Genomic DNA, 25,926 nt, shown 5'->3' with positions numbered 1-25,926 from the left:
CTGCCTGGATTTCTCCCCTTCCCTACTGCTCAGTGCGGCTCCTCCGTGTTACGCTTCAGCAGGGAAAAGGGGGTAACTGACGTGGGGAAGCGCCAAAGCCTGCTCCCTCGCCGGTCGTCTTTCAGGTGGTCTGGGCGTCACACACACTCCGGTTCCTTCGCGCAGATGCGGGGGAGTAGTGTTGCCGGCTGGGAGTCGGGTCTGTACGCCTGACGCTGGAAGCGTCTCCTGCCGGGGCCTGCTCGCTTCGCAATTCGCCTCACAGATGCAGAACCAGTCAGCGCGGGCGCGAGGGACTAGTGTTCCCGCTTGGCGCCGCGCTGTCTCCGCTTCCTCGCCCACAGTCTTTCCCCTCACCTGGCTCCAGGGAAAACGCTGATTAGAGCGGAACGCTCACTCGTCAGGGCCACAAAGGCTCCGCAGCCACTCGCCTTTCCCTCAAAGCCTCGGGGAAAACACCAGGCTCAACACTGGGCTAAAGCTGTCTTCTCTACAACGCTGGTAAGTGAAGCACTGCCAGTGGGAAATTAGGGAAGTCTTTCAGCAAAAGCGTCCCGACAGGGGTCAATGGGGCCAGGGATTAGAGGACAGGGGGGCTTCCACCGCAGATAGATTGATCTTGGCAGTAGAAGAAGGCGGTTGGGAGGGATTGGTCAGGGGTTGAAGGGGGAACGTCTCCCTGTAGTGGCTGTCTGTCACAAAGACAAACTAACTGCTCCCAGTGCGTCCTCCTCCTCTCACCACTGCCTCACTCCTCCACTCTCTGGTCAACACAAAATGGCTTCCTGACCCCTGCCCTTTTATAGACAATCCACCCAGGGTCTAGTAGGGTCCAGAACGTTCTGGAAGGCCTAAGGTTATCCTATGGGGCAGTCTAGGATGTGGCAGTTGAAAACAGTTAAGGCCCACCATTTTGTGAATTACTGCAGTTTCCTGACAGAACAGGCCTCTGGGCCTGAGGGGAAAAACCATGAGGGGAAAAAGAACACCTATCCCCATGGCCAACACCTATAAAAAATAGTAGACACAAAAATTATTAAGGGTATGAGGGGCAAAAAGGGGACAAAATAAATAATAATTGGGAGGGACTACGCAAAAAATCCAGACGGGTCTAACACGCGTCCCCCCCAGCTGAAAGTGGGGAGAACTACCCAACCCCTTGGGAGTCCTCATCACTAAGGCGGAAATACCTGGAGAGACCGTCTGCATTGGCGTGGTCCACTCCAGGCCGATGTTCCACCCGGAAGTCCATTCCCTGTAGGGAGATGGACCACCTCAACAGCTTGGGATTTTCCCCCTTCATTTGCATCAGCCAACGAAGGGGGCGGTGGTCAGTCTGAACCAGGAAGTGCGAGCCAAAGAGGTATGGCCGCAGCTTCTTCAGAGCCCACACCACCGCAAAGGCTTCCCTCTCAATTGCACTCCACTTCTGTTCCCGGGGAAGCAGTCTCCTGGATAAGAAGACCACAGGCTGATCCAGGCCCTCTTCATTTAGTTGCGATAACACTGCCCCAATGCCATGTTCGGATGCATCTGTTTGTACAATGAACTCCTTGGAGAAATCAGGAGCCTTCAGGACCGGTGCTTCACACATTGCCTGCTTCAACTTTTCAAAGGCTTGCTGACAAGCCTTTGTCCAAACTACCCGTCGAGGTTGTTTCTTGGAGGTGAGCTCTGTGAGGGGCGCTACAATAGTGCCATACCCCTTCACAAAGCGACGGTAGTAACCTGTGAGGCCCAGGAAAGCTCGGACCTCAGTCTGTGTCTTGGGGGGTTCCCAGGCCATGATTGCCTCAATCTTTGCCTGCAGGGGCTGCACTGACCCCCTACCCACCAAGTGTCCAAGGTATACAACCGACCCCTGCCCAATCTGGCATTTGCTGGCTTTGATGGTCAATCCAGCTTGTTTCAGGGCCTGGAGAACTGCTTGCAAATGTTGCAAATGGTCCTCCCAACTGCTACTGAAGACAGCAATGTCATCCAGGTAAGCAGCAGAGAAACTCTCCATTCCAGAGAGGACCTGGTTCACCAGTCGCTGAAATGTGGCAGGGGCGTTCTTGAGCCCAAAGGGCATCACACAGAACTGGAAGTGTCCCTCAGGCGTGGAGAAGGCTGACCTTTCCTTTGCTCCATCTGTCAAGGAGATCTGCCAGTACCCTGAAGTGAGGTCAAAGGTACTTAGGTATTGGGCAGCTCCTAGCCGGTCAATTAACTCATCCGCCCTAGGGATTGGATGAGCATCAGTCTTTGTAACTGAGTTCAGCCCTCGGTAATCCACACAGAACCTCAGTTCTGGTGTGGTGCCCGGTGGGGCGGCTTTTGGGACTAGCACCACCGGACTGGACCAAGGGCTGCTGGAAGGTTCTATCACTCCTAGCTCCAACATCTTGGCAACTTCGCCATGGATGCTAGCCTTCACCTTGTCCGACAGCCTGTAGGTCTTGGACTTCACTGGGGGGCTGTCTCCCGTGTCCACATCATGGGTACACAGGTGGGTTCTTCCCGGGACAAGGGAGAACAGCGAAGAGTACTGCCCCAATACCTGGCGGCAATCCTCTCGTTGCTCAGGAGTTAGGGATGGGGAGAGAATCACTCCCTCCACCGACTCATCCTTCTCTTGGCATGAAAAGAGATCTGGGAGAGGCTCGCTTTCTGCTTCCTCAGCACCATCAGTCACCAACATCAGGATGACCTCTGGCCTCTCATGGTGGGGTTTGAGGCGATTGGCATGCAGCACCCGTAGGGGCTGCCGCGGGGTCTTAAGATCCACCAAGTAAGTGGCCTTACCCTTCTTCTCCAACACCTCAAATGGGCCTGTCCAACGATCCTGAAGGGCACTTAGCTCTCCAGGTTCCATCACCCATACTTTCTGGCCAGGCTCCAACTCCACCGGGTGAGCATTTTGGTCGTACCATTCCTTCATGACTGCCTGACTGGCCTCCAAGTTGTCAGAAGCCTGCTTCCACAACTTGGCCATCTGGCTTCTGAAGGCCAGCATGTAGCTCACCACATCCTGGGGAGGTTTTCTGGGAGACTTCTCCCATCCATCCTTCACCAGGCTTAGAGGCCCACGCACAGGGTGCCCATACAACAATTCAAAAAGGCTGAAGCCCACTCCCTTCTGCGGCACCTCTCTGTAAGAGAACAGCAAGCAAGGCAGGAGGACGTCCCACTTCCTCCGTAAGCTCTCCGGAAGACTTCTTATCATGCCCTTCAGGGTCTTATTATACCTCTCAACCAGTCCATTGGACTGGGGGTGATAAGGAGTGGTGAACCGGTAGGTCACCCCACACTCCTTCCACATTGTCCGCATGTAAGCTGACAGGAAGTTAGTCCCCCTGTCGGACACAACCTCCTTGGGAAATCCTACACGGGTAAAGATTCCCATCAGGGCCCTAGCCACCACAGGTGCAGTAACAGTCCTCAGAGGGATGGCCTCTGGGTACCGTGTGGCATGATCCACCAGAACCAGGATAAACCTGTGACCAGCTGTTGTTGGTGGATCCAATGGCCCTACAATGTCGATGCCCACCCTTTCAAAGGGGGTGCTAACGACTGGAAGTGGTTCCAGGGGAGCCTTTAGCTTCACCCCTGTTTTCCCACTAGCCTGGCAGGATACACATGTCCTACAGTATGTGTTGGACGCCACTTTCATCTGAGGCCAGTAAAAGTGGAGGACAAGCCGTGCAAAGGTCTTGTCCTGGCCTAAGTGTCCTGCCAGTGGTATCGCATGAGCCAATTCCAGCAAAAAGGCTCGGTATTGCTGCGGGACCACCAAGGCCCTTGATGAGCCAGGTAAGGGTACCTTGGGTTCACTGTAGAGGAGTCCATCCTCCCAGTAAAGATGGTAGTGTCCCGTAACATCACCTGCTGCTTGGGCTTCAGCCTGTCGCCTCAGTCCCTCAAGGGTGGGGCACTCCCTCTGCCCCTTACAGAATTCCTCTCTGGTAGGACCTCCCTCCACATGCCACTCGGCAGGGATGGGTAAATCCTCCAGAGAGTTTACTTCCCCCCCCACGGACTCCTGGTCCACCACCGCAGGTGGCCGATCTGTCTCAGGGGATGTGGAAGCCGGAGCAGGCTCTCCCTGTCTCCGGGTCTGTCCCTTTTTAGCAGCGGGTTGGGCCATTGTTCCAGGCTCCAACCCAGGCGAACTCCCTCTCCGGGCAGTCACAGACCGTGTGCTTACACAGGCCCAGTCAGGTGTACCCAGCATCGCAGTATGCGTCAGGTATTCCACCTCTCTCCAAGTGTTGTGCTCCATGTCATTTCCCAACAGACAATCAACTGGCACGGCAGGGCTTACGGCAACTCGAAGTGAACCTGCAACCCCCTCCCACTCAAAGGGAACCTCAGCCACTGGATAGTGGCCCATTCTGCCGTCAGCCATCGCGGCGGGGTGGAGTACATTAGGAACAAACTGCTCTGGAGACACCAGTTGACTTCTCACCATAGTCATACTGGCTCCTGTATCTCTCAGAGCCTCCCCTCTTTGGCCATTGATGGTAACCCATTGCCCATACTTTGTAGTATTTGGGGGCACCTGGATCTTTGGTACCATCGCCCGCTCTCCCAGGGACACTAAGGTGACACCCGCCCATTCACCCCCCTTATCTAAGGGCAACTCCTCCCCGAGCGCTACACTAGCTACTCCCGGTGACTTTCCTCCGGTGGGAGGAGGTGGTCTCTTTGGGCATCTGACATCTCCCTTATAATGTCCAACACCACCACATTCAAAACAGTGGAGAACCCTTGGCTGCTGGCTTTGGCCAGGATTAGGGTTTCTGGGCGGGTTTGCCCTAGGGGTGAAACCTGCTCCCTTACCTTGGAAATAATTTTGGGGACCTTTGGAGAACTCCTTCTTTTTATGTCCTCCCTCCTTCTTCTGGGGGGCGCCCTGTCCGGCTTTTTGAGAATCCCCTCCAGTCCCCTTTGAGGACACCCGGGTACTTGCCCAAGTGTCCGTCTCCTCTGCAAGCATCCGGGGATCGGTCAGCTTGCTGTCCACCAGGTGTTGGCGCAACTCGGGAAAACATTTCTCGAGGAGGTGTTCTTTCAAAAATAGATTGTACAGCCCCTCATAATCTTTCACCTCGCTGCCCTTGACCCAACCCTCCAAAGCTTTCTTGGCGTAGTCTAAAAAGTCTACCCAATTCTGGGTACTCAGTTTGTGACTTCCCCTGAATTTCTGTCTGTACCTTTCAGGGGTAAGTCCAAACTTCTTCACCAGTGCCACCTTCATTGTAGGGTAGTGGGTTTGCTCATCCTGCTCCAGAGCCAACAAGGTGTCTCTGCCAGCAGGTGGCATGTATTTATACAGCCCACCTCCCCAGTGAGTTTCTAAGATCCCGTGAGCCCTTAAAGAAACTTCGTAGGCGGCCAGCCATTTGGCAATGTCATCGCCTGGGGTGTAACTAGCGATGATATCTTTGGGTAAATAGGGTCTGGATTCCCTGGTGTTCACTTTATTTTCGCTGCCACCATTATCTGGATTGGGAGACCTTCTTAGTAAGGCTTGTAAGTCCATCTCTTTGATGGTTCGCTCATGGGCTAACCTCCTGTTCTCCCTTTCCATATCCATCCTAGCTAATTCCAACCTCGTTCTCCTCTCCTCCCTCCTATCTTCTAGCTCGGCGTCAGTTAAACCCCTGTCTGAGACACTGCTGCCCGCCCTCGAAGGTATCCTGGGACCTGTCAGTAGATTCCCCCTTCCAGCTTGGTTCAACAATGCAGCCTCAAGGACAGTGTCCCCGTCACTCTCTTCAGTTTCTGCTTCCTCCCTTAAATGAGCTTCCACCCATGCCCTTATGCTTGTCAGCAACTCTCCTTTCTTGGCACCTTTATTAAAAAATACCCCTTGTTGCTGACACCAATCTCTGAGTTGGGCCACAGTATTGGCTTCCAGCTCTTTAAAATTCAATTCCATCTTTCACTATGGAATAAAATCAATACACAGGAGAAAACCAAGAAGTGACCTGAGGTTAACCTCCACCCACCACCAGAAATAAATTTAGAAAAAACAAAATTCAAATTAGGAGGGCCGCAAGGAGAAAACTCCTGATGTAGGTCAGTGTATTGCGTTGAATTACTAATGAGTAGCTGCAACCAAGTCAGTATCCCACCGCTAGGCACCAAATGTTGGAACCTGGGATGTCAGGTTACCTAGGGTAGCCTGGCCTAGGGGTAAGGCATGCAATTCTAGAGGCACAGTGCAAAGGTTGCAAACCACCCAATAGTAAAACCACGCAATAGCACACAAAAATAACGCTACACCAAAATGTGGAAAAATAAGCACTGCTTTATAAAAATAATATACTCTTTGTTTTTGCTCACAAGTATTCACAATGGGAATTTACAACTTTGATCAGGAGAAGTTCTCAACACTCTTCTGGCTGTGGAAGAATTACAGTTCAAAACATTCAGTTATCATGAATTCAGAAATGCTTACTTTTGGAATTGAAATTATCTCAATAGGATTACGCTCAGCAGTGTTACTTTGCGTTAATGATCAATAACAACAATATATTTCGTCACTTTAACCTGCCAAATCCACTGGTGACGTCTTTACTACAGTGTTTAGATCTCTCCCCCCTTATCTGCACCTTAATACACCAATTGAATGCACACCCAGAGTGGAATGCAGGAATTTCACAGGCTTACTGTACTCATCAACAATTACTATGAGTGTCTGAAGGGAGTTCCCCCGTTGGCAAGTACTGTCAGCGCTCTTCTAACAATAGTTTAGGTTCCCCCTGACTTCTAGCTTAGTAGCTACTTTTCCCAGACCTGTAAAAATGAGGTTGGGGTTATGCAACTATTTTTCCCCTCACCTACTATGACACAGCTCAGGAATAAAGATGACAGGAAGTCAAGGCACCTTGCTAGACGCTAGATCTGGTGAATATTAACATTAACCAAGAGGGCACAGCACCTTCCTTCCTCACCCCCACTCTCCTTACTGTCTCAGTGGCAGTTCTACCACAGTCCTCCGGCTTTTGACTGACAGCCGGCCTCCAAGGATTCTGCCCAGCTCCCCTGACCAGCTTCTTAGCCTGGGGTGGCGCAGGGGAAGTCGATGCCACAAATGCGGGAGCCTGCCTGGATTTCTCCCCTTCCCTACTGCTCAGCGCGGCTCCTCCGTGTTACGCTTCAGCAGGGAAAAGGGGGTAACTGACGCGGGGAAGCGCCAAAGCCTGCTCCCTCGCCGGTCGTCTTTCAGGCGGTCTGGGCGTCACACACACTCCGGTTCCTTCGCGCAGATGCGGGGGAGTAGTGTTGCCGGCTGGGAGTCGGGTCTGTACGCCTGACGCTGGAAGCGTCTCCTGCCGGGGCCTGCTCGCTTCGCAATTCGCCTCACAGATGCAGAACCAGTCAGCGCGGGCGCGAGGGACTAGTGTTCCCGCTTGGCGCCACGCTGTCTCCGCTTCCTTGCCCACAGTCTTTCCCCTCACCTGGCTCCAGGGAAAACGCTGATTAGAGCGGAACGCTCACTCGTCAGGGCCACAAAGGCTCCGCAGCCACTCGCCTTTCCCTCAAAGCCTCGGGGAAAACACCAGGCTCAACACTGGGCTAAAGCTGTCTTCTCTACAACGCTGGTAAGTGAAGCACTGCCAGTGGGAAATTAGGGAAGTCTTTCAGCAAAAGCGTCCCGACAGGGGTCAATGGGGCCAGGGATTAGAGGACAGGGGGGCTTCCACCGCAGATAGATCGATCTTGGCAGTAGAAGAAGGCGGTTGGGAGGGATTGGTCAGGGGTTGAAGGGGGAACGTCTCCCTGTAGTGGCTGTCTGTCACAAAGACAAACTAACTGCTCCCAGTGCGTCCTCCTCCTCTCACCACTGCCTCACTCCTCCACTCTCTGGTCAACACAAAATGGCTTCCTGACCCCTGCCCTTTTATAGACAATCCACCCAGTGTCTAGTAGGGTCCAGAACGTTCTGGAAGGCCTAAGGTTATCCTATGGGGCAGTCTAGGATGTGGCAGTTGAAAACAGTTAAGGCCCACCATTTTGTGAATTACTGCAGTTTCCTGACAGAACAGGCCTCTGGGCCTGAGGGGAAAAACCATGAGGGGAAAAAGAACACCTATCCCCATGGCCAACACCTATAAAAAATAGTAGACACAAAAATTATTAAGGGTATGAGGGGCAAAAAGGGGACAAAATAAATAATAATTGGGAGGGACTACGCAAAAAATCCAGACGGGTCTAACAAGGGCTATTTTTAGGGTTCAGGGTCAGTTTTCAGTTTGTGGGTAAAGGGGTATTTTGTGGGTTCAGGGTCAGTTTTCAGTTTTTGGATAAAGGGGTATTTTTAGTGTTCAGGGTCAGTTTTCAGTATTTGGGTAAAGGAGTATTTTTAGGGTTCAGGGTCAGTTTTCAGTTTTTGGCTAAAGGGGTATTTGTAGGGTTCAGGGTCAGTTTTAAGTTTTTGGGTAAAGGGGTATTTTTTTGTTCAGGGTCAGTTTTCAGTTTTTGGGTAAAGGGGTATTTTTAGGGTTCAGGGTCAGTTTTCTGTTTTTGGGTAAAGGGGTATTTTTAGTGCTTAGGGTCAATTTTTAGTTTTTGGGTAGAGGGGTATTTTTAGGGTTCTGGGTCAGTTTTCAGTTTTTGGGTAAAGGGTTCTTTTTTGGGTTCAGGGTCAGTTTTCAGTTTTTGGATAAAGGGGTATTTTTAGTGTTCAGGGTCAGTTTTCAGTTTTTGGGTTCAGGGTCAGTTTTCAGTTTTTGGATAAAGGGGTATTTTTAGTGTTTAGGGTCAGTTTTCAGTATTTGGGTAAAGGGGTATTTTTTGTGTTCAGGGTCAGTTTTCAGTTTTTGGGTAAAGGGGTATTTTTAGGGTTCAGGGTCAGTTTTCAGTTTTTGGGTAAAGGGCTATTTTTAGGGTTCAGGGTCAGTTTTCAGTTTGTGGGTAAAGGGGTATTTTGTGGGTTCAGGGTCAGTTTTCAGTTTTTGGATAAAGGGGTATTTTTATTGTTCAGGGTCAGTTTTCAGTATTTGGGTAAAGGGGTATTTTTAGGGTTCAGGGTCAGTTTTCAGTTTTTGGCTAAAGGGGTATTTTTAGGGTTCAGGGTCAGTTTTCAGTTTTTGGGTAAAGGGGTATTTTTTGTGTTCAGGGTCAGTTTTCAGTTTTTGGGTAAAGGGGTATTTTTAGGGTTCAGGGTCAGTTTTCAGTTTTTGGGTAAAGGGCTATTTTTAGGGTTCAGGGTCAGTTTTCAGTTTGTGGGTAAAGGGGTATTTTGTGGGTTCAGGGTCAGTTTTCAGTTTTTGGATAAAGGGGTATTTTTAGTGTTCAGGGTCAGTTTTCAGTTTTTGGGTAAAGGGGTATTTTTAGGGTTCAGGGTCAGTTTTAAGTTTTTGGGTAAAGGGGTATTTTTTTTGTTCAGGGTCAGTTTTCAGTTTTTGGGTAAAGGGGTATTTTTAGGGTTCAGGGTCAGTTTTTGGGTAAAGGGGTATTTTTAGGGTTCTGGGTCAGTTTTGAGTGGGAATAGTAAATTATATTTATTTAGTGTCCAGTAACTAATTGATATATATGTGGATTAATTTGGGAAGAGTTGTTGATTTATGTATAATAAAATAATATATATTATATTTTGTGTATGGGGAAAAAACTTTTTTATGATAATAATAGTAAAACACACACTTAATAAAATGTTTCAAACAATATAAATTTATTAGGTATTCTATCATTTGCTGAGTAAATTATTTTCAACATATATTATTGACATTTGTGAAATATTTATATTTTTGAAACAAAAACATTATATAAATGTAAAATAATATTTTACATGAGAAAAATAAAACATAGTATTGTTTAATGTCATATCACATTTTTATTGTGTTACATATGTTCTTAGTAAATGCAAATATTGTATTAATATTAATATTTTATATATTAATATTAATTATTTTAACAATGTGTTTCGATACATTTTATTTTTAACATAGGTTTCTTTATATACATTTTGAAAATTGTCATAACAAAATTTTGTGACATTACATTCAATTTTTCAAATTTTTTAAATTAATATTAAACATTTTGTTATTATATTTTTTTTTACAGTTTTACTACATATTTCACAATTATTTAATATAAGGAGAAAAAAACCATTGTGTTAAATATTGTACTAATTTTGCAAATATTGAAGGTCATTTTACACAGATTAATTCATATATTTGTCATTATGGACTATTTTGTTGCTTTTGGGTCTTTTATTTTGTAACCAGGTTAGGTCGTTTTGTGTCATTTGGATGGAGAGCAGCTCGCGGTTGGGAGAAACTTAACGTCGCTTAAGGTAAGGTTTGTTTTATATGTTTTATGTGTATTTAATGTTATTTTTGAGACTAGTGTGGTGATATTTATTGTTGTTAGATTTAAGTGAGTGGTATTACAGGATTTATTATTGTTTATTTACGTGTGGTAGGTACACGTCGTTTTACCGTTTTTTAGGCTTGTTTGGAGAGTTACTATATAGATGTTTTAAGTATAAGTATTAGGAATATAATGTTAATACTAATGTTAGTAGTTGTTTATGTGTAGTTTTATGTGGGTGGGAATGTATGTTTTATATGTTTCTGTTCTAGGTGTTTGCCATTTCGGAAGGAGCGTTTTTTTTTAAGGAAGTGTTTCTTAGTTTTATTAACTACTGCATTTCTAACACTTCTTCAAACTTTTCGGTTTTCCTGGAGCGTTTATTTTATTTTTGAACACTTTTCGGGATTTTTATGGTTTTCCAATGGATCTTTGTTGGATGGATTAGCGATTTTTGGTACATTTGCAGTTTTGCTTTTTTTTTTGGGAACATTTTACACTACCTGGATTATTTTGGGGGAGAAGGATTTCCTGGATTGTCGACATGCTTGGTGAGTTATTTTATTATTTTATTTTTTGTGGGTGGGTAATGTATTTATAAATTTGGTTCTGTGTTATAGTAATGCATTGTAAGTAATGTGTGCATATTTATGTCAAAAAATATGAAATATATTGCATACATTTAAGAATTTTGAAAATAAAGATTTTGATGTTTTAATTGCTTAAGTTCCATTTTTATGTACTTGTTTGGTGGTATTATTTATTTAGAGTAGTGTTTTGGCAATTAAGTTTAGGTATTCAATTCCTTTAGTACTAGGGTATAACTTTACTTGTTGTTCTAGGTATTTGTGCATTTGTTTAGATGTTTTAGGGAGTAGTTCAGTAATGGATTGTTCCATTCTAAACTCCTGGTAGCTTTGTTCTTTTTGAAGGCATTTAATGAATGTTTCTAAACTTGGTTTAGTTCTGCCAGTTGATTTTATAAAGGCATTGTGCCAACCTTCCACTGCGTTATTTGTTTTAGATTCTCCGTTTAAGGTGCTTTTGTAAACGTTCCACCAGGGTATTAGGAATTTAGGATTTCTTCTGTGGCCAGATCTATGGAGTCTGCCTACCCAGGTGTCTTCAAATTAGTCCAAAAATGGACTCAGTTTTGCTTCATTTTGTTTATAAAAGGGGCTATCTATTAGAATGTTGTAGTGTTCTGCTACGTCTGTTTCTGGGACATAAGCTAGTGCAATGAGTTTTTTTATTTGATATGCAAAAGATGAGTCTGTTGCATATTCTATACTTAAGGTTGTCTTTTGTAGATGCCTCCATATACACTGGTTTAAATGGTAGTAGCAGCCTTGAATGCAGGTATGGGGGTGTAATTTCAATATGCTTGAAAGCATTGCTTGTTCAAAATCTAGGATTATTTTTTCTGGGGAATAGTCATTAGTTTTTTGTTTGATTATATTTAATAATTCCATATATGTGGAATTAGTTTTATTTGGTAGTAGTGCATAAAGAAGAGGTATGTTGCAGTTATTATATAGGCCATGTATGGTGTATAATTGGAAAAATGGTTTGGGACAAATGTTAAAAGTCCCGTCCATCATCCAATATTGAGTTTGCTGAAGTTTTATTAAGTTAAGATTTGTTCCAAAAATTATAAGTCTTTTATCGTTGTTTTCATTGTCGTAAATGATAAATGGTTGTTTGTTTAGAGTTATGGTTTGGTTGGCATTTAAACTTATATCACTATATGTTCTTGGAGGTGTTGTGGTAGTAGTAGTACTTTTTTTTGTTCGTGCTATAGTTCTTTTTAGTGCACGAACATTTGGCATCTGTGTTGTTGCTGTTTTAGGAATTTTGGGAATTTCTTCTTTTAATATGACACTGGTTGGTTTTTGGGAACCTGTGCTTGCTTCTTTTATGTTTTCTAATGCTGTTCTAACTTCTATTTCTGTTATGTTTGGTGGGTGGTTGTGTTCCCTTGTATAAAGTACAGTTGCTTCTCTAGTTGTTGCCCTTCCATAACACTTGTTAGAATAATATTTGCAACATTTCCAATTTACTTTCAACCCATATTGTTTCTCCTGGGTATAAGTGTAACCCATGTAGCAGAGTAATAGCTTTCCTTTCTGGCTGGTCACAAATTCTGCTCCCTCAGTCATTTTGTTGATTGTAAATCTACAAGAGATATATTTATTAGTTATGTAAATGGTCATGTTTGTGTATAACATTATTTAATTAAACAATACTTTAGTATATACTTACAGTTTGTTCAAATCTGTGAAATATTTTGATATGCTTTATTTTTCGGTTGTTGACTGTGTTTTCTGTTTGTCTCTGATCTGTAAGCTAAAAATAAGAGTAATTTTAATGATTTGCTTTTGTAGATTTTTAGATTTTCAGGGCCAATTTTTCTATAAAATTGGCTGCTAATAACTTTAAGATATTTAAAAAATGTGTCAATATACTTACTTTGTTACTTTTAGATAGGACGTTGGAGTAAAGTTGTCTGTTATTTCTTAGTAGAGTATTCTGTAGTAGTATCTGGGAAAAAAAAGATTTATTAGAAATGTTAGCATGTCTTTAGGTTTTTAACATTTTATCTGTTACTTTAGTTATTATATATACACACTTATTTTGTAATATCTTTGTGAAGTGGTAATTTATTTTATTATTTTTGACAGTAGAGTTTTCTGTAGTTTTAGGAGGGAAAAAAAGTAGACATCTGTTATTAATTAGAACATGTGCTGTTTTGGGCGTTTTAACTCTTAGTTTTGTATTTGGAGGTACTTACTTTGTAAGTGTTCTTTTTGATTGTATAATGTTGTTGTTTGTTCTTTTGTAGTATAGTCTTATGTAGTCGTTTCTGAAATACAAATTTTCCTATGTTTTAGAAATGTAAACCAGTGTTTCATTTTAAACATGTTACTAGTTAATGAAGATGTTGAATATACTTACTTAGCTTTGTGTATCTTTGGTTCTCTGAGTATTTTTCTCTGTTTGTTGTCTGTCGAATTGTCTGTAGTGGTAGTAAAACATAGAAAGGAGATATGTATAATTAGTTACAAAATGTCCTCATTTATTTGGATTTTAGCTTTTAATTTAGTGAGTCATTATACTTACTTTCTTAGTTGTATCTTTATGTTTGAGTTCTGTATTCTTGTATTTGTTAGGATAGTTATCTGCAGCATTAGAAGAGAAATAAAAAAGTATAGGATTTTAATAATATGGTTTGTATTTTATTAAAACCATTTAAATGTGTTTTAAGTATAGACAATATATTTACAAATTTTAGCGTTTTATTTAATTATAAATCAGTTGTGTGGTATATCTTAGTATACTAATCTGTAGTTAGTTGAGAAATGGAAAAGTGCATATTTAGTAATTAATTTACATTTTAGTAGTAAAATATATTTATATTATTTGATTTACTTACTTGAAAGTCATGAATCAATTCTTCTAATTTTGATGTTCTAGCCGTTGTAGTGCAATTCATCCATAGATGTGTCTCCTTTCGGTTTTTTTTGCATGTGGTTTGTGTTTAATGGATAATTGTTTATATAGAGTATTGTAATTAGCAATTAGTTTGCTATTGGTTAATTTAGTATTTCTGTGTGTTTATTGGTTAGTTAGTAGATTTGAATTTCGGTTAGGATTTTCATGTTGTTAGATAAGGTTAATGTAATTTAATTATGATTACAAGTAAATAAAATAAATATTTTTAAATATTTTGGAAATATAAATAAAAATTATTATATGTTGTTCAAATAAAAAAAATATTTAAAATGTATAAATAAATGAGAGGTGTTTATTTTATAGAAAATTATAATTTTGGCGATAGCAATTATGTTTATATACATATTTAATATTATCGATATATTTTAAATTACGATATTATTGTTGGCGATATTAGTGAAATCGATATTTTAGTACTTGTGTATACATTTTAATGTGATCGATATTTATGGTCTTCGATATGTATGTAGTCGATAATTTAGATATCGGTGTTTATGTATATCGATATTATGTTTCCGATATTTTGGTATATGTATAGTTAAGTATAGGATGTCGATATTAATGCTTCCGATATATTTGTGTCGATCTTTTAGTATCTCGATAATGTGTCTTTCGATAATATGTCAGTGATCCATAGAAGCCTTATTTAGAGCCTGCATCATCCCAGAACAAATTATGTTTTTAAATGACACTGTTCAACAGACGTCTTGTCTTGGCCTGGCTAAGATTAAAGATTTAAACAAACCTTCTATACCTAAACCCACAAGTGACATTAATAGCACTTCAGATGAGGAGGTAGACGTACCCTATATCATTAAACAGAACACAAGTAATCCTGATTGGAAAAAAATGGTTAATCTGGCAAACAGACACTAATAACTGTCAAGATAGATTCCTGAACAAGACACAAGGGTTCATGGTGAATAGGCCAGATCCAAGATATTCCCAGAGACAACATCCAGGGATAGTAACCACTTACAGTGTAGGGAAGCTGTGCCTTGAGTGACTTCAGAAATCTACACTTCCAGAAATTAAACAACACTTATCTTTACTTAAAGAAAGCAATGATTTGCGAGATTTCTTAATGGGGCCTCGCACACCATGGCAAAAACGTTTCATATACGCCGCATTCAACGAAATATGGAAAGTGACGCAAATGGAAACTGCAGAAAGAATACGAGAAATTGATCGTAGTAATTTAGAAAAAAGCCTCTCTGTAGTGGACAATGGGTTCACGACTCTGTCCTTCAGAATTTATTCTTTGGACAGCATTGTGTCATCTGCCATTGACATCATAGAACAAGACTTGTTAATGTTACAACATGGCCAGTCTCAATTTCGTTCTATCATGCTGCTAGGCAGGATGTTGCAAAATCTGCGTTCAGGCTATGTGCCAAGGCATCTAACCAGTACCACGTCATTGTTTGTTAACCTTGATAAACAAATCTCTTTGGCACAAAGAGGAGCAGACTATACGGTGCTGAGCATTGAAAAACTCAAAAGATTACAATTAACCGTTTCTTAGAAACCTGTCATTGAATGGATAATTCATGGCACCATTACGATACTAGTGACGTCTTTCCTATTTCAGTATTGTCTGAAGTATAGACCAGTGGGCCTGTATAATAGGTTGGTTAAAGAATACATTAGGTTGACCTGGGTTTTACCATACACACACAAATGTTGGAATGGGGGACATGGTAAGAATTGTAAAAACTCACTGAGTGGTACACTTTTGTGCCAAGGTATTAATTAGCACGGAGCCTGCGACGGTTCTGCAAATAACCTCTCATGCCACCTGCACAGTTCACCCTCCACAGCGATAGTACCGATTTTCAGGCAGCTATCCAATGGCGGCTACGTTATGCTCCATGATCACAGCTGTTGTGGCATGTTGCCAGGAAAAAGTTATCTCGTAACTGTGTCATCCATGGTCACTTGTTGTATGCAAGTATTGTATCCAAAAAGTGAGACAGGAAGGGAGACGGCTTTATGGCCTTCACTAAATATCTCTTCTATACGAATTGATACTTTAAGTAGAAAGAAAGCCATTCTTTTACAAAAAAATGTGCCACTGACCTCGTCTAGAGAAATGTATGATCTGCAAGTAGCAAAGTCTTCTGCAGGGATACATGCATTATTATCAACAAACATCCCAGTACATTTCGCAGAAATGTTAAGTCAAATCTTAAACATGTCTGATACCAGCGGCATCGCACATGTATTTAAGACGATTTTTTCGGGACTGTTAACACCATTTGAAGCAGTCCTCTGCATTTTTCTAAATTTCGTGCACTCTGTGTTCGGTGGCCTGCCTCTCATCTTGGGACTAGTAGCAGGAATTCTATTTTTATTCCTTCTGCTCCGATATGGCAAGTCTGGCCACCAGCAACACCCAGACTACCATGAAACAATGCTTCCTTGCCATGAGGTTCATAAAGGGGGTGGTGATGGACAGAGTATCTGAATTAAGCAGAACACTCCTACCCAGTCAAAAGATCAGGGCTTGATCCATCACCATTTTTTAGCTCACTGCACCATCCCAGCTCAGAACCTGGCTACATGCAAATTAGTCTGACCCTGGCCCAGTGCATCATGGGAACAGGGCAGACCAAACTACCAAGCCAATTCTTTAATGGAAAGGAAACAAGCTTCCGGGGACCGGTTTCTGGCATTACAGCCGTCTTCGGCCCGGCTTGCTTGAATCCTGATGGTGCAGTGAGCAAGGGACTCACATCTGAGCATACCCTTCCACACTTGTGGTGGCCAAAATGATTCATAAAGGGGGTGGTGATGGACAGAGTATCTGAATTAAGCAGAACACTCCTACCCAGTCAAAAGATCAGGGCTTGATCCATCACCGTTTTTTAGCTCACTGCACCATCCCAGCTCAGAACCTGGCTACATGCAAATTAGTCTGACCCTGGCCCAGTGCATCATGGGAACAGGGCAGACCAAACTACCAAGCCAATTCTTTACTGGAAAGGAAACAAGCTTCGGGGGACCGGTTTCTGGCATTACAGCCATCTTCGGCCCGGCTTGCTTGAATCCTGATGGTGCAGTGAGCAAGGGACTCACATCTGAGCATACCCTTCCACACTTGTGGTGGCCAAAACGATTCATAAAGGGGGTGGTGATGGACAGAGTACCTGAATTAAGCAGAACACTCCTACCCAGTCAAAAGATCAGGGCTTGATCCATCACCGTTTTTTAGCTCACTGCACCATCCCAGCTCAGAACCTGGCTACATGCAAATTAGTCTGACCCTGGCCCAGTGCATCATGGGAACAGGGCAGACCAAACTACCAAGCCAATTCTTTACTGGAAAGGAAACAAGCTTCCGGGGACCAGTTTCTGGCATTACATCCATCTTCGGCCCGGCTTGCCTGAATCCTGATGGTGCAGTGAGCAAGGGACTCACATCTGAGCATACCCTTCCACACTTGTGGTGGCCAAAACGATTCATAAAGGGGGTTCATAAAGGGGGTGGTGATGGACAGAGTATCTGAATTAAGCAGAACACTCCTACCCAGTCAAAAGATCAGAGCTTGATCCATCACCGTTTTTTAGCTCACTGCACCATCCCAGCTCAGAACCTGGCTACATGCAAATCAGTCTGACCCTGGCCCAGTGCATCATGGGAACAGGGCAGACCAAACTACCAAGCCAATTCTTTACTGGAAAGGAAACAAGCTTGCCATGAGGTATCGTGAGAGAATTTTGCAGATTCTTGGCTTGGCTCGTTTAAGAGGTCTGAACACAACCTGGTTTCTATCGTTCAGAACAATCTGGCAATATTGCATCTTACCTGTTCTTCGATGCCTGCTTTGCGGACAGGAATGCGTGTTGGACATTTGTCTTACACTTCCATCAGTACTGCCATCGGACGTTGACGCTTTGCTAGGTCCAGTAACGGCTCATGCATCATGTTGCCCCCACGGCTGCCTATTCTGATGACGGCATTCATTGAGGTCTCACCTGCAAGTCTAACTGAGGGTGAGATACGAGAAACTACAGGCATACAGGTACCATCTACTACGGACATTGCTAATGCATCAAACGCTGATGGCGATGATCTACACTTCTGCACTTTTGATCTGCTAACTGAAGTGGTTCCACTTTCTCCTACAATGGTGAATAGTTTCTTTGCCAGCCTAGACGATCTGATGTTTTCTCCTGACTCTGAGGATAACTCTTGATAAATTCACACCGCGTTCCCTGAACTCTGCAATTCGGCCTTCACTTTGCAAAACATACCGTTCTACCAATTGAACTTTTTTCCTAAAATAGAACTTTTGGCACAGCATTATCTGCTTAAAGTAGAACTATTCTTAGAGAACAAGATTTCGTGTTTGAACTTCCTAAAATGACAATATTTGGCTTCAACCTCGAAAACAAACACAGTTCAAAAACGTATACTATGGGACAGATTTCAGGTATCAATTGATGAATGTACTTTCGTTTTATTTAATGAGAGAATATATGCTCATGATTTATGCTTGATTTCAGATGACGCCTATAACTTTTACATACAGCATATACTCATTTCTTGTGAACAAGCCTATTCAAATGCATTTTTGTATTTTGGGGTGGGATTGTGAACACTTTGCTTTAGATATGTTCAGTGCTTAGGTATTATTGAATTTAATAATTGTGGAGTGGGTGTTATGTAGGAATCTAGGACCCTCGTGTAATTTTCCAGATTCATGCCCATATATAGGTATAATTCACCCAATCCTTATATAGGCATATGAATCATTACCTTATTTAGTCATACCCTATGTAGCCCAAATACGGCATGGCTACTTCCACTAAACTCAGAGAATCCACAACGATTTCTTGGGAAAAACCCGCCTTCAGCAGTCAGGGACTTCCCCCTGCTTGAATATTAATTTATCCAAGAACTCCTGGAGTTTTCAAGGAACTGAGGCACTAGTGACGATATTATGTCCAATCTTACGTCAAACTCGGCACCTTCAAAGTATAAATATGCCTACATTTGCCCAGTCAAACAAACGGTGGTTTAGGAGCAGATCGACTAACTATTTGCCCGACGCCCTGCTGCTGCAAGTGCCGAAGGAAGCCGACCCTCCAACTGACGAACTGAGAAGCCGCTGTCTTTTCTCCTGCCGAGAAATCCAGCTCCGGTGTTTCCAGACTGCCCTTGCGGGTTGCTGGGAGATCGAGTCCTGAGAGAGCGATACAAGACCTCTATCATTCTAAAACCAAGGTACGGAGCAGATTAGACCCTTAGAGAATTCTTGGAACAGATTATTGGCAGAAAATTGCTAGACTTAAGCTACAGTAAACTTACTCCTCCCTCGTACTAGACTTAGGTTAGGTACACCGGGGTAGGCGTATTTTAGAAGCACCAGTTGAGTACTTTTAGCCACTATTTTATCACTGTATGTATTTTATGCATTTTATGTATTCTATGTTTATGGCTTAGAAACCATATCATGCTTTTACAGTACTATTTTATAATACTATTCGTATTGTATGCATTGTACTTCTTAAGTAGCATTTCAATTGTAGCAGTGCATTTCTTATGCTTAAGAAATAAGACTGTTCAATAAATACTTTTATTGAAAACGCCCGTCTCTCTATTTCTGAGCAACTCTGGTGAAACGAAGCATGCACCTCTGACTGAGTGAAATAGCAGTCTATTGTTTCCGCTACTCTAGAGATACGTTTCATTCTAGGGAAACAAAGTTGTCATGTTATATGGTTGTCAGAGACTAATCTCTTCTTGTACTTTCGAGAAAGTTTCTAGTGACCTCTGAGCTAGCTGGCACTCACAATTGTCTAATATATTCGGCAGAGACCTAGTCGACTTAAGTCCCACGTCTAAGCTGCAGGATATATTATTCCCATGCGCAGAGCCTATTGGGAATATAGGAACTACACTACACAATGGCTAGTGATGACGTGCTCCCCCCGGGGCACCCTCGTTGTATAAGTAGGACACCTCTGGTACACTGCCCTTCAGTTTACATTGGAGAAGCAGACCACAAAAGGGCTGCCCTGCTGCCTTTTACCTGCACGAAGAGAGGCTGCACAGTCGTGAAGACTGCACCTGCTGCACTTTTGGCCTAGCGAGATTGGGACTATGCCTGCGGCTCCAGCAACAGGGAAAAGTAAACTTCCTACCTTCACCAAGCCCAGTAACTCAGAGAATCAGTCTGCTGATCTCCTGGAACCAGCTTCAGGACAACAAGAGCTGATGAGCCCAAACGGACAAGTTGGTAGCCACCACATAGGTTTTGCCTCTACCAGTTGCTGAGCACCACAAAGAGAGAATCTTGCACCTCAGTCTGCTGGACCTGGGAGCACTGTCAGAGTCCAGGTTTGTTTCACCCAAGGGACACCAGCCCCCACCAAAGAGTCTGCATCTGCGAGACCAATAGTACAGCATCGGCTGCCTGACTACTGTAAAGTAGGAACCACCACCGAGACACCCCTATCAACCGCACCACAATTGGTGCATCCTTTTGAGCATCTTTGCCTGCATCCCTCATCATCATGACCACTCCGTTGACTTCTATGGCGGTCATGCTGTAGAGCTTTAAACTTGCTCTAAAAACACTCTGGTGGTCAGGTAACTATCCAAAGCATCTATACATGACCCCTAGACCTCGTCCCTGTTGGATGTGGTCACCCAACTTGGGCAGGTATACCCGTACTAACTTTTTCAAACTTTTGAAAAGTTTACAATCTTTTTGTTGACGGATGCATGTTTGCAGTTACAAATAAAAGTGAAAAAAGCTTCTAAAATCTGTATCTTCAAACCCCTCTGGTGGATTTTATTGATCAAGGTCTCTAAAAATGCATTATAACCTGTTTTTGTGTCATTTTAATAGTGTGTGATTTTCTTATTTTGATCCTTGGTGCTGTTAAATGCTTTACACTAAGTTCCTTTGCCAAGCCTTACTGCTCACAGCCACAACTACCCATGGTTGAGCTAAGGTTAAATAAACGATACTAACTGAATCCAGGATGGTATCTGTGAGTGTATTCTGCGATAAGGCCCCAGTGCCATATCATATAGTACACCCAGATCCTCACAATGGCTTAGTATGCTTCATTAATTTTTATAAAGTATCAGTACAAATCTTTGCACTGCCATCCTTTGCATATAATCAAAAGCTGGTGTACCTAGTGTCTTCAATTTCCTTTACTGTTTGTTCTTGCTATCTTGGCCTTCTACTCATCATTTAAACATTTAAGATCAACATAATTTGATGCTAGGGGTGGAAGCCCCACTGAGGTAATAAACATAATCCTCGTCAGTGTGAACCACAGAAGTCACTAAATAAACCTGTGCTTATCCCCAAGGTAGCTTGGCACAGAAGCATTCATGCTTAAATTAGAGGCAAGGTGTAAAGTATAAAAACTATAAAGTATAATGAGTTTGTAAAGTGTAAAGAGGCACTTTGTAAAACAATTTATGCAACACTCAAACAGTAACAAAGTGAAAATACAACACAAGAAAAACCCAAAAGCAATTTAGAAAAATAGAGGAAATATTAACAATAAAAAATGACCCAAAAATTCAAAAAACTTCAATCTTTAGAAATGAAGATTGGATTTTTTACAGCTTTATGTGAAAATTGAGCCAAAAAGCACAAAGTGCCATTTGTGGTTATGTGGTCGCGTTGGGCCATGGTACAGTCACAAGGTTATGTCGACCTCAATGGAGTGTGGGTCACAAACAGGGACCATATTCATCCAGCTGAGGAGTTGGTCTCTCAAGTCCATACGAGGAGCTGCTGTTTGCGTTGCCTGCAAGGAGGTCATTGTAGGAGTGAGGGACAGGTTGGGCATTGTGTACGGATGCTGTTTTGGCACAAAGAGCCAGCATTGCTGGAGCTTTGTGTTTGTGGTTCACACAGCATGCCACAGGTCGCGGAGTAGCTTCGGCAGTCGATTGTGGATGGTCGCTGTCAGCGCAAACTGCAGGTCCTGCTGGAGCTTCGCGGTGGTGGTCAACATAGGTGGTCATTTATTTTTGGTGCGATAATGCCACTTTGTGGTCTGGAGGATCCCAAAACTCCAGTATTTTCATCTTGAGTTCAGCAGGAGTACACTCTGATGTCATTCAAGGGTCCAGGACCTAGGGGAGGGCATCTCTTGTGGATCAGGCTTCACTGCAGCAGACAGCAGAGTCCAGCAGCCGGGCTCAGGCAGGTCCTGGCAGATCCATTTGGTGCTGATCAGCTAATTACAGGGAGGCCTCTGGAAGCTTGTTGGGTCCCTGTAACTCAAACAGGAGGTCAGACCCTTGGAATCACTTCTGGGGAGGGAAGGGTCATTCTTCCTTCTTCAGACAGCAGGACAGCCCTTCTTCCGAGTCTTCCACGGGTCCGTGAGAGATCTGATGAGAGGTTCCGAAGGTTCCACTTTTATATACCGGATACCAGCCTTTGTGTGGAGAATTTCTAGATCTTTCCCCTCCCCCTGGCTCCACACTGTCTAAGGTAACAAGTTCCTTTGTGTGTTCTTCATGTAGGGCCCTTTGAAGTGCAACCGTGGCAGGGTAAAAGTTTTCCCTAGCCGTCCTGTCCGGAAGATTCAGTCCCCTCATACATAGGCCTCTTTTGTCCCCATGTCTGGAATGAAGTGGCAACCCACAACAGTATAGCCATTCACAGTAATGTGTGACCCTGGACCCTGGTAGTAAGGCACAATTGGTTTAGGCAGAGAAATACTAACTTTCTATAAGTGACATTTTCTGACTAGTAACTTAAAATCTGACTTTATCGTAAAAGAGGATTTCAGATGACAAATGATTTAAGTAGAAACAGCATTTCCCTATTTGGTTCCAAACTGAAGTTATCCCACATTAAGTGTAATAAGATAACCCAGTGTGAGTCTATGGTAGAGGTAGCCTTGCAACAGTAAAAAAAACGTTAGACGTTTTTCACAGTTAGGACATGCAATACTTAAATACACATCTTATTTTTAAAACAATGTACCCTGCCCTAGGAGTTATTAGTGCCTACCATATGGGTGACTTATAAGTATTTACAAAATGGAAGCTTTAGTTCTGGCAAAAGGCTTATTTTGCCTGCTTGAAAATTGCACTACAGGTTGCAGTGGCAGGACTAAGACATTTTTTAAACGGCTACTTAAGTGGGTGGCACAATCAGTGCTACTGGGCCACTTGTAGCATTTAATTTACAGGCTCTGGGAACAATTTGACAATATAAAGATATCTCATGATCCGTGAAGCGTCTGTATGACAACGAAGCTGTCTGATTGATTGACCCTGTGCTTTGGTCCACTATCCTGTGGCAATTATTCATCCGACTCACCATGAACAATCAGTGTACCCCTGGGTTTCACTTTTATGTCCTGATGAAGACCCCAGTGTAAGGTGCTAACTACGCCTACAGTTGCAGTCTTGGGGTCGAAACGTCGACGGCTACTTTCTTCTACATCAGTTGACGCCACCCCTATTTTGGATATTGAGTACAGGCGTCATACACATGATATTTGATTGACATTTTGGAGATTAACTATTCCATTGTTTGGCTCAGGGATCTGAAGCCAATTTACTTTTGTATGTTCAATTCGAAATAATTTGTGGTTGCACTAACTATTTATTCTTGCACATCCCCTTTTCCCTTTTCACTATATCACACTACTATTTCCCCACCCTCCCTGGGGCACTATGACGAACATGTTGTTATTATTATCTTCAATGTATAGTGAAGCCAGCTCATTGTGATTAAATAGCATTGCGCTTTGACAAAATTATGTGTTTAATGGTATTGTGATTAAATTTGATAAATATATAACGGTTCACTGGGACCCCCTTTTTTGTATATCATGTTTTCAGGGGAGGCAACAAACATTTTACAACTTGGTAGCAGGGAAAAGAGTCCTAAAAGCCAGCAAAAAAGGGTTCAGCAAGGGAAGACAAAAGAGGCCAAAAACAGTGAAAAAATATACTCTTACACTGTTTGAGTTTCTAATTTCCCAGGCCCAAGTTACTGTTTTTCCTGTTTAGTTTTAGTTTTAGTCTAATAAGAGCAATACCAGATCCCCTTCACGAGTCCTATGGGCAGGCAGGGGCTCCTGGGCCACAACTGTGGGGGTTGAGGCCTTTTGCCACTGCTGTCCTGGGGGCCAAGTACAGCCCTTTCCGTACTTGACTCTTAGTAGTAGCATAGGGTAGCAGTCACAGGCTTCACAAGGAGGCTAGTGAGGGGTATTCAGGCTCAAGAATCAATACCACCACTGCCCCCAGCAGCACAAAAAGATCAATTACTAGCCCAGTGCTAATCTTTGTATAAATGACAAGTGTTTTATTACACAAAAACATAGAATTCCACTACACATTCAGTCATGCACGATCACCCAATTCACAGATGTGAGTCTATAATCGCTGTACAACATTACAACACATGCATTCACAATGCATGCCTTTACCATGCATCCTTTACCCCACATCCTTTACCCCGCAATGCCTCTATCACGTATTGCCATTACCACACATATATACCTTTACCATGCATGTCTTTACAACACAAGGTACTTTGAGAACTCCAATACCATACTGGTTTATAGAGTAATGTGTACAAAAGAAGCTTGGATCATATCAGTGATATCATCAGTGATGTCATCAATGATGCCATTTGATATTTCATAAGTGATGTCATAAATGATTTCATAGAACATGTCATGAGTGATGTAATATGTGAGGTCATAAGCATTGCATGGTGGGGGCGCAAGTTAAAGTTAGCTCTGCCAGTGAATTTCTGTGATTTCTCTTGCTCAAACATTAAAGTTGTCACTGAAATATTCCCCTAACTACAACATTCCTTTAACCTTAGTTTTTTTCAGTTAATTTATAATGTGTATTTTTTGTAAACAAAAACTGGTCTTTTTATCCAACCTAACTATAACTTTACTTCAACCCTTGTTTTTTTCAGTCTGATCTACTAAGGTAATACGCTCATGCATGTTCATAAAATACACTTTTTTGAAGTTTGAGAGAGTTTTTCCTGTTTTTACATGTTTAATGCAAGATGTCTTTAAGGTTAAAGGTGGCCCTAAAGATAAGCTGTCTATGACACTTCCTTTTCTTCTTCATGGTTACTTTAGTTAACGTGCAAACAAATATGCCTGTTTGTTTCACAGCTTAGTCAATGTTCCTGCTGTTGAAGTGAACAGCAGCCCAGTGATTTTTTCCTAAATCTGTGGCTCGAAGTCTACCAGGGACGTCATACGGAAACTTAAAAAGAAATGTTATTATGATTTATAGAAAAAGTAGTTAAAATTTGAATAGATTTTTTATTTTAATATTATAGACCGAAAAACAAGGAAAATGAAAAGGAAAAGTAGAAGAATTTAATAAAGTTATGTAAGAAGAATATTAAAGGTTATAACGAGTCATATGATAATATTCTAACAATCGTCAAACATATAGTTACAGAATAATACATTATCAAACTATCTAGCACAACCATTTCGTACGCAATTAAGGAGGCTCTAATTTCTCAACATTGACGCTAGGTGCAATAGTATGTTTAGGTTTGCAAAAATATGTGAGATATATCCATGTTACTAGAAGTATCAGTAGATACAGTATCAGATAAATCTATTTTATGATAATACATTACACCCTGCATTGCATTAGATTTTATAGGTATCCTTTCAATTTGAAGTACGTTTTTTGGAATGGTATTGCCAGGAACAAGTCCACTCTCTTATCTTTAAAAACAATTTCCGTGAATCTGAACTCCAACTTCCCAAAAAGGTGTCTTGTATTGTTCTAGGAAAGTTTGTATCCATAATATCATTAATTACCCAACAAAGCCAAAAACAATGAACCAAGGGGCACTCGTCTATCACGTGTAATAAAACCTGCATTCACCGAATTACGGCACTAGCAATATGTCTACTCATTCGATTTATGCAATGTGACAGATGTAATAAAATAATCAGTTTCATGAGGAGAGCAACGACTGCATCAAACTTGCTTCACGAGAAGCAGCATAAGCACTTTTGTCCAAATGGAATCCCGCATGTGACTGCACTGTATGATATCTAAACTTTCACCTTTCACCCCCTGGCATTCTATCTTAGATTATATTCTTT

Source organism: Lissotriton helveticus, chromosome 10 (genome assembly GCF_964261635.1).
Source record: "Lissotriton helveticus chromosome 10, aLisHel1.1, whole genome shotgun sequence".
Classification (NCBI taxonomy): Eukaryota; Metazoa; Chordata; class Amphibia; order Caudata; family Salamandridae; genus Lissotriton; species Lissotriton helveticus.
The sequence above is the reverse complement of the archived record's forward strand: the minus strand, read 5'-3'. Positions refer to the sequence as shown.